Source organism: Ovis canadensis, chromosome 17, assembly GCF_042477335.2.
Source record: "Ovis canadensis isolate MfBH-ARS-UI-01 breed Bighorn chromosome 17, ARS-UI_OviCan_v2, whole genome shotgun sequence".
Classification (NCBI taxonomy): Eukaryota; Metazoa; Chordata; class Mammalia; order Artiodactyla; family Bovidae; genus Ovis; species Ovis canadensis.
Window position 1 is genome coordinate 16,028,972 of NC_091261.1, and position 12,412 is coordinate 16,041,383.

Consider the following 12,412-nt stretch of genomic DNA (forward strand, 5'->3'; position numbering starts at 1 on the left):
TCCCCTGGAGAAAGCAATGGCAATCCACTCGAGTATTTTTGCCTAGAAAATTCCATGGATAGAGGAGGCTGGCAGGCTACAGTCCATGGAGTTGCAAAGAGTTGAACACGACTGAACAACTCACAATCCTTATATAGTGGCTGCTACATGCCAGGCTGGATTCTAAATGCTTCAGGTGTGCCCTCAAAACTGACACTGCTGCAACCCTTACTTTATAGATGAGGAACAGGAACACAGATAAATTGCCTAGGGTCTCACACACATAGCAGTAGACTCTGGATTTGAACTCAGACAGGTTGGCTCCAGACCCCAGGCTCTGAAGCTATCAAAACTCTCTGTGCCTTCAGGAATGCATTTTAAAACTTTTGTTGAAATCTAGTTGATTTATAATGTTGTGCTAGTTTCAGATGTACAGTGAAGTGAGTCAGTTTTATATATATATATATATATATATACATACATATATATATATACATATACATATACACATATATCAACATATATATAGGGCTTCCTAGGTGGTGTTAGTGGTAAAGAACCCACTTGCCAGTGCAGGAAAGATAAGAACTGCGTGTTCGATCCCTGGGTTGGGAAGATCCCCTGCAGGAGGGCATGGCAAGCCATTTTTGTATTCTTGCCTGGAGAATCCCATGGACAGAGGAGCCTAGAGTCACAAAGACTCGGACACGACTGAAGGGACCTAGTATGCACACACATAAATATATATAGGAATGTATTTTCCGTCTCCCTCAGGATGAGGTGTACTTTGACTGAGGTTTGCATTTTGACAATTATATCAAGTCATGCGTGGAAGCTGAAGCTAACTGGCTCAGTGTTTCTGATTGATTCCCGTGATCTTTTAACGCGTTTGGTAGATTGGTAACTGGAACAACTGCCCAGCTCTTCTGTCCCAAATCCCGCTTCACTGGGCATCCAAGTGTCTCTGATCATGCTCATTGGAGGAATCGTCAGACACAGTCTTTCAGTCTCAGAGCCTAGAAGAGCTGCATCCTGCAGTCCCACAAGCTTTTGGTTCCTGAAAACACTCTGCCTCCTGATTGGCTGCCAGAGGAAATAGTGTCTGACTCTTTCAGCATCCTTTGTAAGGTACAGTGGCCTCTCGATCAGGGAGAGGTTACTCCAGCAACCAAAGGCCTGCATTCCCCCTCCCAGCTCCAGAGGTGAAGGTGTGCATCAATTACCTTCATCTGCAAAACCCACGTCTCTCTGAGCAGGGTGCCCTCAGCAGGCTTTTTTAAAAACCTGCCGCAGGTTAAAAAGCAGGCTTGCTTTTAATTTATTAAAAGACTTGGCATTTTTTTCCCCCCACTGAGCATTTTAAAATACAATTAGACGAAATGGAATAATAATCAGGCAAAAGCACTGAGGAGTTTTCACGTGAGTAGCCGTCTTTCTCACGTTCCTTTCCCTTTCGGGGCATTCCTGCTGGGACGATGTGTCTGTCATTGGAAGCCCCTTACCCATCCCCACATTCCTGCAGATCTGAGCTCTTGGGACTCGAGTGCTGGATCTTCACACAACCCTTGCCAGACGGCAGGGGCTCATCACCCTCACACTGTGCAACGGTCTGTCTCCTGGTTTAGTATATTTTTTCAAATTTCCCTTAAGATTAGGCTGAGCATGCCTGGAAAATCCCATGGACAGGGGAGCCTGGTGGGCTGCAGTCCATGGGGTCGCGAAGAGTCGGACACGACTGAGCAACTTCACTTTCACTTTTCACTTTCATGCATTGGAGAAGGAAATGGCAACCCGCTCCAGTGTTCTTGCCTGGAGAATCCCAGGGATGGCAGAGCCTGGTGGGCTGCCGTCTATGGGATTGCAAAGTCAGACACAACTGAGGCGGCTTGGCAGTGCATTTTTTAATCTGTTTTAAGCTTTTTATTTTCCTACAACTTTGAAGGTCACGTCCCATTTTCCAAAATACTGGCTATATTGCCCATGTCATGCTATAGAATACATCACGGAGTCTGTCTTACACCCAACGTTTGTGCCATCCACTCCTGCACCCCTGTATTGCCCCTCCCCCCGCTGTAGCAGCCGCTGGTTCGTCCTTTCTCTCCGTGAGTCTCCTTCTTTTTTGTAATATTCACTGGTTTGTTGTATTTTTTAGATTCCACACCAAAGTGATGTCATACAGTATTTATCTTTCTCTGTCTGACTAATTTCACTCAGCATAATGGCTTGCAACTCCATCCATGTTGCTACAAATGGCGAAAGTTTGTTCTTTTATGACTGAGTGATGTATTGTACATATGCACATCTTTATCCACTCATCTGTCGGCAGAGAGTTTCCATGTCTTGACAGCTTTAAATAAGAACATGTGCATTTTTAAGTAAGTGCCTTACTTAGGGAACTGTGTGCCCAGCAGAGTCTGAGAACTACCATCAGCTCTGGGAGCGGGCCCACACCCACCCCTCCTGTCCTCACGCCCCTCGGACTGACACTGTGCTGGGGATCACGGACGTTTCAGGTGGACGATAGCCGAATGAGTGAATGAATGAAATTTCAGGAGACATGCTACAGGATTTTATGAAAACAAAAGGCCAAAACCGCCCCCCCCCCCTCAGTCACCGATGACAGTGGTCGAGGGAATGGGAAGTGCGGGGAAGTCAGGAACCTCGTGCGTTATGTATAGTTAGCAGGGTCAAGCACGTGGAGGACACAGGGGTTGTGGTGTAATAACACGCACACGTGAAGAGGAACCTCTTGCCCATTAAATACTATTGGCCCCTTGAAGTGCGAAAGTGTTAGCCGCTCAGTCATGTCCGACTTTGTGACCCATGGACTATAGCCTGCCAGATTCCTCTGTGCTAGAAATCTCCAGGCAAGAATACTGGAGTGTGTTGCCATTTCCTTCTCCAGGGGATCTTCCTGACCCAAGGATCGAACCTGGGTCTCCTGCATTACAGATTCTTTACCATCTGCGCCATCTGAGAAACCCAGTTGGTTCCTTACCACTGGCATAACCAGCGCTTTCTTAGCTGGAAAGCTCAGGATCCCTGTGGTGCTGACGCCTATACTGTAAGTGCCACAGCGGTGAAGAGATGTGGGTCCTCTGGGCTGTCACAGCCTCCCTGCCCTGTCCCCCGGCAGCATCAGATGCCTTTCATATGCCTGTAGAGCATGTCCACAGCTAGCATGCCTTCTTATGAGATGCGCACCTCTCAGGTTGCAGCCTGCCCCTGGGGCTGGGAGGGTCTCTACAGCACTTGCCTCTGTGAGGCCTAGCAGAGAGCCTGCTCACTCCTAGTAAGTGGGCCACAAATACCTGAGGAGTCCGTCCACTCATAGTCAATGTGGATTTGGTAATTAAAGGTGTTTCCATGATACTGGGATTTGTCAACAGGTCAATAATGGGTTCAAGGAGGCCTGTGAGCCTCAGAAGGGAAGTCATCGCATTTTACCAGCTCAATTGTCCTATCCCCTTCCTCAGCCAGCCTCTTCCCTAAATTTTAAAGGGCAACTCATCAAGGGCACACTTGTCCTTTGAAAAGAAACTAGCCAGTTGAAAAGGCTTGTACTGAGTTCCTTGTCCAATCAGGGCACTTCATGGAAAAAAACAGATTTGGTTATTGATCAGATTAAATTTCCATTCAATTCTCTTTTCCTTGCTTCTCTTCTTCCTTCTTTCCTCTCTTTCCCCTCCCTCCTTCCTTCCTAATTTTTGCTCCCAGTGTGTACATTTTTCTGAAGTAGGTTGACATTCTTGGTCATGGGCAATGGGCACCAGATCAATTGCTCCAAGTTTAACTTGTTAAAAAATCACAAGAGAAATGATCACCTAGGTGCAGTGTGTTCAGATTTTAAATCTCTCCGGGTTTGGCTGGCCGCTGGAGGCCCACCAGTTTGCTCTCTCCGGCCTATGAGAAAAGTCTTGGACATTTGGGCTTCCAAATAAGACTCTCCTCCAGCCACACTAATACTGACGTCCATGCAAACCTCGTTTACCCATGAAAAAGGCCCACTCCCCACACCAGGCCTTGCTCACACCTGCAGCCTGCATCCCTATAGGGTGCTTGCATTCTCTGCAAGCCAGGCTCTCGGCACTCAGCAGGCTGTTGATTCCAATGTCCCCAGGATAAGGGAGACCATGAGGTTGACCTCCTAGCTTTTTATTTCCAGGAGCAGAGCGGCTGAGTTCTCTCTTGCAGTGATCTGAGCAGCTGAGTTCTCTCTTTGTGACCTGACGGATATTCACTGACCATCACCACGTGGACCAGACAGAGCACAAGGCAGAGTCCACCCGGGGCGGGGGGGGGGGGGGGCTGCCAGATTCATGCTCAGGAGCAAACAAAACCACGTTTTGGCACCCCAAATGCACAGATGCAGAGCTCCCCAGGGAGGTCACGCACTTAAAAATACTATGTAATCATGCAAACTCGTGAGCCTGGAGTCTGTGGCTCATAAGGTGAGCTTGGGACCCCACAGAGTCAGTGGATGGGTGCCCAGAACTTCTTCCTTCTGGTCTTGTTTTCTTTTTTCTCTCCTGACCCTCTGCTTAGCCCCAGGCTGGAGCCCCATCTCATCAAAGCATGAAGGCTGTTTTCACTAGGCTTGCTGGTGAATCCTCACACGGTGTAGCCTTGACCTCATTCCCCTTCCCCCAGAAGGAGGCAGAGAACATCCCTCTGTTACAGAGCACCCAGAAGACACACCAACTTGCTTCCTGCTGACACTTCCTCTCACCTCCTTCACCTTGATGCCCTGATGTTCTGAAGGACCACCCTCCCCCACTAGGGATGCAGGGAGAACAGACACAGAGACTGAACCAGGGGGACTGTGGTAGGGCCGCCAGGAAAGATATTTTATCCCAAATATTTGAGATGTACTTACAATAAAAAAGATTATTCTTCACTGGTCTGAAATTCATGTTTAACGGAGTATCTTGTATGTTTGGGCTTCCCAGGTGGCTCATAGTAAAGAAACCGCCTGCCAATGCAGGAGATGCAAGAGACGGGGGTTTAGTCCCTGGGTGGGGAAAATCCCCTGGAGAAGGAAATGGCAACCCACTCCAGTATTCTTGCCTGGAGAATCCCACGGACGGAGGAGCCTGGTGGGCTACAGGGCAAGGGATTGCAAAGTGTCAGACACGACTGAGTGAGTGCCCACACTTGTTACCTTTATTCTCTAAATCAGATAATCCTTCCGGGAAGGTCATGGCCACCTCAGGAAGCAGCCTCCTTACTTTATGCCACCACCTAGAATCCCATTTCAGCCAGAGAGGTTGAGGCCTCACAGAGGTTCAGCCTCCTGTGAGCTGGGGCTGAAAGGCTTTTTTCAAAAGAGGAAACCCCCCTTTGGAAAATAACTTTATTTGTTAAGTTATTCTTAACCCCACCCTGTTGAGGTAATATGACCAAGCAAGGGCTTCCTTGGTGGCTCAGACAGTAGAGAATCTGCCTGCAATGCAGGAGACCCAGGTTCGATCCCTGGGTTGGGAAGATCCCCTGGAGAAGGGAATGGCAAACAACTCTAGTATTCTTGCCTGGAGAATTCCATGGACAGAGGAGCCTGACGGGTTGCAGCAAACCTGTGATGGAAGAAAGGACTCGGCCTCCCTCTTCTCCATTCGTTGGTAGATGACTCTTCCATGATGAGATGGGACCACTCTTTCTGCCCTCAATGGGCTGGGGTTTTCATGCTGGTATCAGTTTGCTAGGGCTGCCCTAGCAAGCACCACAAACTGGGAGGCTTAATAGAAATGTCTTGTCTCCCACTTGTGGAGGCTGGAAGTCTGAGAATTGGCAGAATTGGTTCCTTCTCTGTCCTATGATGGAGAATCTTCTAGGCCACTGCCTAGCTTTTGGTGTTTGCTGGGAATCTTCAGCATTCCCTATCTGCAGAAGCCTCACTCCCATCTCTGCCTTCATCCCCACCTCCCTATGTGTGTCTCTATGTCCCAATGTCTCCTTTTCATATGGACACAAGTCATGTTGGATTAGGGTCTGTGCTAAGGACCTCATTCTAACTTGATTACCTGTATAAAGACCCGATATCCAAATAAGGTGCATTCTGATGTTAGGAGTGTCACGATCCCAACATATCTGTCTTAAGGAGGGGGGACCCAGATCGGCTCAGAGCACAGGGCCTGCCAGTCGTGTGTATTTGCATTTTCCAAGAAGGCAGCTCCTAATGAGTCAGTGGTCTGGTTCCTCTGATGCCTATGGATAGATAATGATTTAAGGCCTTGGGGTAATGGAAGCTAAACCACTTGTCACCGCCTACTCTGTGTTCCAGGAGATTGCATTGCTGTGGGAGGCAGCCCCAGCCTGGCCCTGCAAAGTTTCTCCCATTATGTGAAGAGCGGGAGATGACAGCCAATATTAATATTCAGCCCTTCAGCCTCCATCAGCTCAGCCCTCTGCACTCCTCCCTAACCCTCCAGAGGGAACAGCAGAGCTCTTCCCTTTGAAGAAAGACTTTGGCAAGTATCTGCCTGCAGTAGGGGACTGGTGATGCTTTGCTCAGAGTGGGCACAAGGAAGGGAGTGTGGAAGGGAGAAAGGGAGTGTTTCCTAGAGATCGTCCCCCTCCCTCTTCTAATTCAAGATCAGAATCTGCTTGCTTCCCTTCCTCCATGCAGACGTTGGAAGGACATGATAAATTTCCTTGTCAGCTTGGGCTCTAAATTCTCATTTATTTATTAGGAAATGATACAGTTTTCTCCAAGCAGCCATCTCTCCTGCTTGCTTAGGTACTGTCCGTTACTAAAGAGTTGAAGGCAGAAAAAGACCCAGTTGGAGGCCAGGGTGGTTTTCTTTGTTGTTGTTAGCTCTCAGTGTCTGTATCACCAGGGAGAGTGTTTTTTTGAAGCCAGTCCAGGAAATTTCGTTCCAAGAACAGCCTGCTAATCTGAGCTTCTTCAGGACTAGAGGGTGTGATGGAGCTGGCATCATGGGCAAAGAGAATGGCCCCAGGGTGGCGGCAAGTCTTCCCTTGGTCTGCCAGGGCTGCCTTGTCAAGCACCACAGACCTAGTAACTCTAACCTCAGGGGCTGGTTTATGATCACAGTGTTGGCAGGGCTGGGTTCTCCTGAGGCCTCTCTCCTTGGCTCAGGGGTGGTGCCTTCTTACGATGCCCTCACATGGTCTGCCTTCTTGTTTGTGACTATGTCCTAATCTCTGCTGTCAACTGAAAAAAAAAGAAAAAGCTCAACCTAAAACTTGAGAATAATGCTTTATTTGGTGGACTAGCTAAGAACCTAAATCTGGCAGCCAGCCTTTTCAGTAGCTTTGAGGGATGCACCTGAAGAGGTAAGAGAAGAGCCAAGATACATAGGAGTTAGGGCAACAAAAATCAGGTAGTTGGAACATCTAAAGATCACCGTTAATTACAGAAAAACAGAGAACCTAAGTTAATGAATTTAGCACTTGTCTATGTACGACAGGGCTTCCTCGGTGGCTCCGCCAGTAAAGAACCAAACTGAGGTGCAGGAAACCGGGGTTCGATCTTTGGCTCAGGAGATCCCCTGGAGAAGGGAATGGCTATCCATGCCTGGAGAATTCCATGGACAGAGCAGCCTGGCAGGTTATAGTCCGCTGAGTGGCAAAGAGTCAGACACAGCTGAGCGACTCACCCGTTCTTCACTTCACTATGTATGGGAAGACGCAAGAATCTGGGCTCATTGAAATCGTGCCTTTGATAGTCACCTTATCGGTCCAGTCTCACTTTTCTGGATTCCGTCCTCTCTTGAGTGTACCGGCCTGTGGCTGCTGTGGCTGATGGCTTGATGGCTGCACCGTACTTTGCTTATCAATAGGGCAGGTGACAGTCTCCGTTCACACCACCTCTTATAAACAGACCAGTAACACGGATTAGGGGCCACCCATATGACCTCATTTAACCTTCACTACCTCTGAAAAGACCTTGTCCCCACACAGTCACATTCTGAGATTCTGGGGATTAGGATTTCGATACATGGACTCGGGAGGACTTGGTTCAGCCAGTAACAGTGCCCTGTCTGAGATTCAGGGAAAACTTGGGTTCGATTCTGCCCCTGGGTGAGGGGCTGGGGAGTATATCAGTTGGAGGGTTTTGGGTGAGCAACGTGGAAACTGAATGAGAGGCTGTGGAGAGAACACCGATGTAGATGGAAAATGTTCATGTGAGTAAACAAAGAATTCTGTGGCCATCAGGCCATCAGCGGCTATAGCCGCCCCACGCTGCCCCCAACAAAAAATGCAAGCTGGGAAGGTTCAGGATGGAAAAGAGCACGATATTGGCCCTAGAGAGCTGGTGATGGACAGGGAGGCCTGGCGTGCTACAGCCCACGGGGTCACAAAGAGCTGGACACGACTGCACGTTTGAGCTGAACTAGGTAGTTAAGGTGCATACCAAAGGAACGCTTTCAGTGAGGCCAGACTCTCACCTTCTCCGTATGTAGAAAAGCACTAAGTTCATTACCTTGAGAAGTCTGGCTTTCTATACTTAACAATGATCTGTTTGATGTTCTGACTACCTGGTTTTTGTTGCAAAAACTCCTCTAAAACCTGGCTCCTCCCTTACCCCTTCGGAGCAATCCCTCAGCGCTACCCGAGAGGCTGGTTCCTGGGCTTGAGGCTCATCAAGTCCACCAAATAAAATATAATTCTCAACTTTTGCATGCATGCTAAGTCTCTTCAGTCATGTCTGACTCTGTGTGACCCCATGAACTGTAGCCCGCCAGGCTCCTCTGTCCATGGGATCTCCAGGCAAGAACAGTGGAGTGGGTAGCCATTCTTTTCTCCAGGGGATCTTCCTGACCCACGTCTCTTACATCCCCCGCATTAGCAGGCAGATTCTTTACCACTTGTGCCGCCTGGGAAGCCTTCTCAATGTTTTTTTCAGTCGACACCGACAAGATGGGAAGCCTGAGGAGCCAGGCAGTCACCCTGGCACCTTTGAGGGGGGGTGGGAAGCAGGCGCCCAGGAACTGTGCTGTGCTGGGAACACTCCAATCAGGGCGAGGGGGCTCCGGTGGGCTGAGTCCCAGAAGAGGAGGAGGACAGCTGCCCCCTTGGGTTCACTGCTGGCTGGGATAGGAGGAGGAGGGGTCTAGAGCTTTGGTCTCAGTGATGGGAGTGAGGGACCAGGGTTCACAGGTCAGGCTGGAGAAAGTGAGTTTCAAGAGTGCCTTAGCAGCGGTCAAGAGAATGGATGCTGAAAACTAAAACAATACAATCGTCTACCAGATCACTCATCTCCTCGCTTGAATAAAGGGGTTACAAAGGATGATCCTTATGCTCTCCACACTTCACTCAGTCGTGTCTGACTCTGCCACACTTTGGACTGTGGCCAGCCAGGCTCCTCTGTCCATGGGATTTTTCAGGCAAGAACACTGGAGAGGGTTCCCATTTCCTTCTCCAGGGGATCCTTCTGACCCAGGAATCGAACTCACACCTCCTGTGTCTCCTGCATGGCATGCAGACTCTTTACACCTTGAGCCACTGGGGAAGCTCCTCTGTCTTCACTGAACATTTACTGAAGTGGCCCCTGCCACTACCTTCCTTTGTCGTTAGGTGTTGGTACTCCCACTCCTGGCTCCTTATTGCCTGTGAAGCCTCACTGGGTCTTGGACAGCTCCCCGGCATCTCCCACCGTGGAGGTGCCGGCCTCTGTGTGTTCATGAAGGTCATCAGACTTACACGGCTATAAAAAAGCGGGTGACGGTTCTCCGGTAAGGCTCAATTTATTAATGTCTTCTTTGTGATTTGGGCTGGTAATAAATAATATATTCATTATAAACAATCATTCAACCTGCCATTATTTCTTTGGTCCTCAGCTACCTTGTCTACAAAACAAGAGAGGTGAACTCAATGAGTATTAAGGTTTCTTTCTGCTCTAGCTCTTTTGGATTCTATGAAAATTAAACTCCTCGGCGTAGGTAGTCTATGGGGCTTGACTGTGAGGCATCCCCCAAGAAGTTGGAGATGGGAAATGTAAGTTCCCTCTGAGAGAAGGATTACAAAGCCAACCAGCACTAGATCAAAGGAGATATATTCAACGTCTCCTTAAATGAGCAGGATGGATTTGAGATCAGAGAAGTCTGGATTGAGAGCAGGAGCATCCCCAGGGAGAGCATAGCCTGTCGGGGTGAGACAGACCGTCCCGGACATGCAGAAAAAGGAGGCTGAGATCGTGAGCACATCAGGACTGAGTTCTGATTTGGCCAAGACAAGGCTGGGGTACAGTGGGCTGGGTACCCACAAGGTAGAAGGCTCTGTGGAGGTGATGGGGAGGGGCTTCAGGCCCTCGTGACCGGACCCCTCAGCAGAGATGATAGTTCATATTGTTAAAACCCATATTGTACCAGCACCAACCAAACACAAAGGGCTTCACCTACAGCTGGAACAGGGACCTAGGATCCTCATTACACCCAACACACATCCTCTAGTGCCCGGGGCATCCATGGAGTCCCTGGTGTGGGAAGGGCTGTGAGCACGAGCTTGTAAGAGGCTCAGGGCAAAAGCTATTTACTGATCAGCTCAGAATTAGTTTGATAACTTTCACATTCATATCATTCAATTCATTCCTTTTCTCTGATTCCAATTCACCGAGCAATCCCTTGCTTTGATTGTGGTTTCCCACATACTTCTATCTAAAGGGAAAGAAGGCATATGACTGGTTACATGATTGTAAGATGAATGTATTTTTCAAGGTAAACAAATAGGTTTCCTGATTTTTTAAATGTATTTATTTTTAATTGAAGGATAATTGCTCTACAATATGGTGCTAGTTTCTGCCATACATCAACATGGAGAGCCATAGGTATACACGTGTCCCCTCCCTCTTTAACTTCCTTCATGCCTCCCACCCCACCCACCCTCCTAGGTTGTCACGGAGCACTGGATTTGAGCTTCCTTTGTCATACAGTAAACTCCCACTGGTTGTCTGTCTGACATGCGGTAATATTTGTTTCCATGATGCTCTCTCAGTTCGTCCTACCCTCTCCTTACCTCTGCATCCGCAAGTCTGTTCTCCGTGTCTGCCTCTCTGTTGCTGCTCTGCAGATAGGTCCATTGGTACCATCTTTCTAGATTCCATATACATGTGCTGCTGCTGCTAAGTCACTTCAGTCATGTCCGACTCTGTGCGACCCCAGAGACGGCAGCCCACCAGGCTCCCCCGTCCCTGGGATTCTCCAGGCAAGAACACTGGAGTGGGTTGCCATTGCCTTCTCCAATGCATGAAAGTGAAAAGTGAACGTGAAGTCGCGTGGTCATATCCGACTCTCAGCGACCCCATGGACTGCAGCCCACCAGGCTCCTCCGTCCGTGGGATTTTCCAGGCAGGAGTGCTGGAGTGGGTGCCACTGCCCTCTCCATACATATGTGTTAGTATATGGTATTTGTTTTTCTCTCTCTGACTTACTTTACTGTTTAATAGGCTAAAAATATGGAACGCTTCACAGATTTGTGTGTCATCCTTGCACAGGGGCCAAGTTAATCTTCTCTGTATTGTTCCAGTTTTAGGATATGTGCCGCTGAAGTGAGCACAGGCTTTCCGTTTTGTCAGTCTCTTGGGAGCCTGATCCAGTTGATCACGTGAATTCACCTCTATCAGGGAAATCCACTCTTGGCTTGCTGACAAAGTCAACTGCCTCAATTAAACAAACAAACAAACAACCCAATTTAAAAATGAGAAGAGGACCTGAATAGACATTATTCCAAAGAAAACATGCACGTGGCCAGCAAGCATATGAAAAGGCACATCACTAATCATCAGAGAAACGCACATCAAAACCACAGTGAGATTTCACCTCACACCCATCAGAATGGTCATCATCAAAAAGAACACAAATAACAAATGTTGGTTTGAGGATGTGGAAAAAAGAACATCCTAGGACACTGTTGGTGGGAATGGAAATTGGTGCAGCCATTGTGGAAAACAGTATGGAGGTTTAAAAAAAAAAAAATAGAGCAAGCAACATCATCTAGCAATTCCACGGCTGGGCGGAATATCCAGGGGATCCTCCTGCCCAAAGGAAGCACAGTGTTCATTTGAAAAGAACACACGCACCCCAATGTTCAGAGCAGCATTATGTACAATAGCTAAGATATGGCAGCGACCTAAGTGTCTGTCAACCGGTGAACTGATAAAGAAGATGTGGTGTAGATATAAAATGGAATATTATCCAGCTATAAAAAATGAAGTTTTGCCATTTGCAGCAAAATGGATGGACTTGCAGGGCATTATGCTAAGTGAAATAAGTCAGACAGAGAAAGACAATATTGTGCATTATTACTTCCATGTGAAATCTAACAAATGAAAAAATGAATGAATGTAACAGAAACAGACTCACAGATGTAGAGAACAAACTAATGTTTGCGAGTGTGGAGAGAGAAGCAGGGAGCAGCAATATAGGGCAGACGCTTAAGAGGTACAGGATATTATGTATAAAACCAGCTACAA

General features: G+C 48.1%; 1 non-coding gene across 1 annotated transcript; it reads right to left on the reverse strand.

Moving 5' to 3' along the window:
- Window positions 1–11,389: 11,389 nt before the first annotated feature.
- LOC138423002 (U6 spliceosomal RNA) lies at window positions 11,390–11,496 on the reverse strand. The gene has a single exon (XR_011250109.1). It is a non-coding gene; the product is annotated as a U6 spliceosomal RNA (small nuclear RNA).
- Window positions 11,497–12,412: the final 916 nt, after the last annotated feature.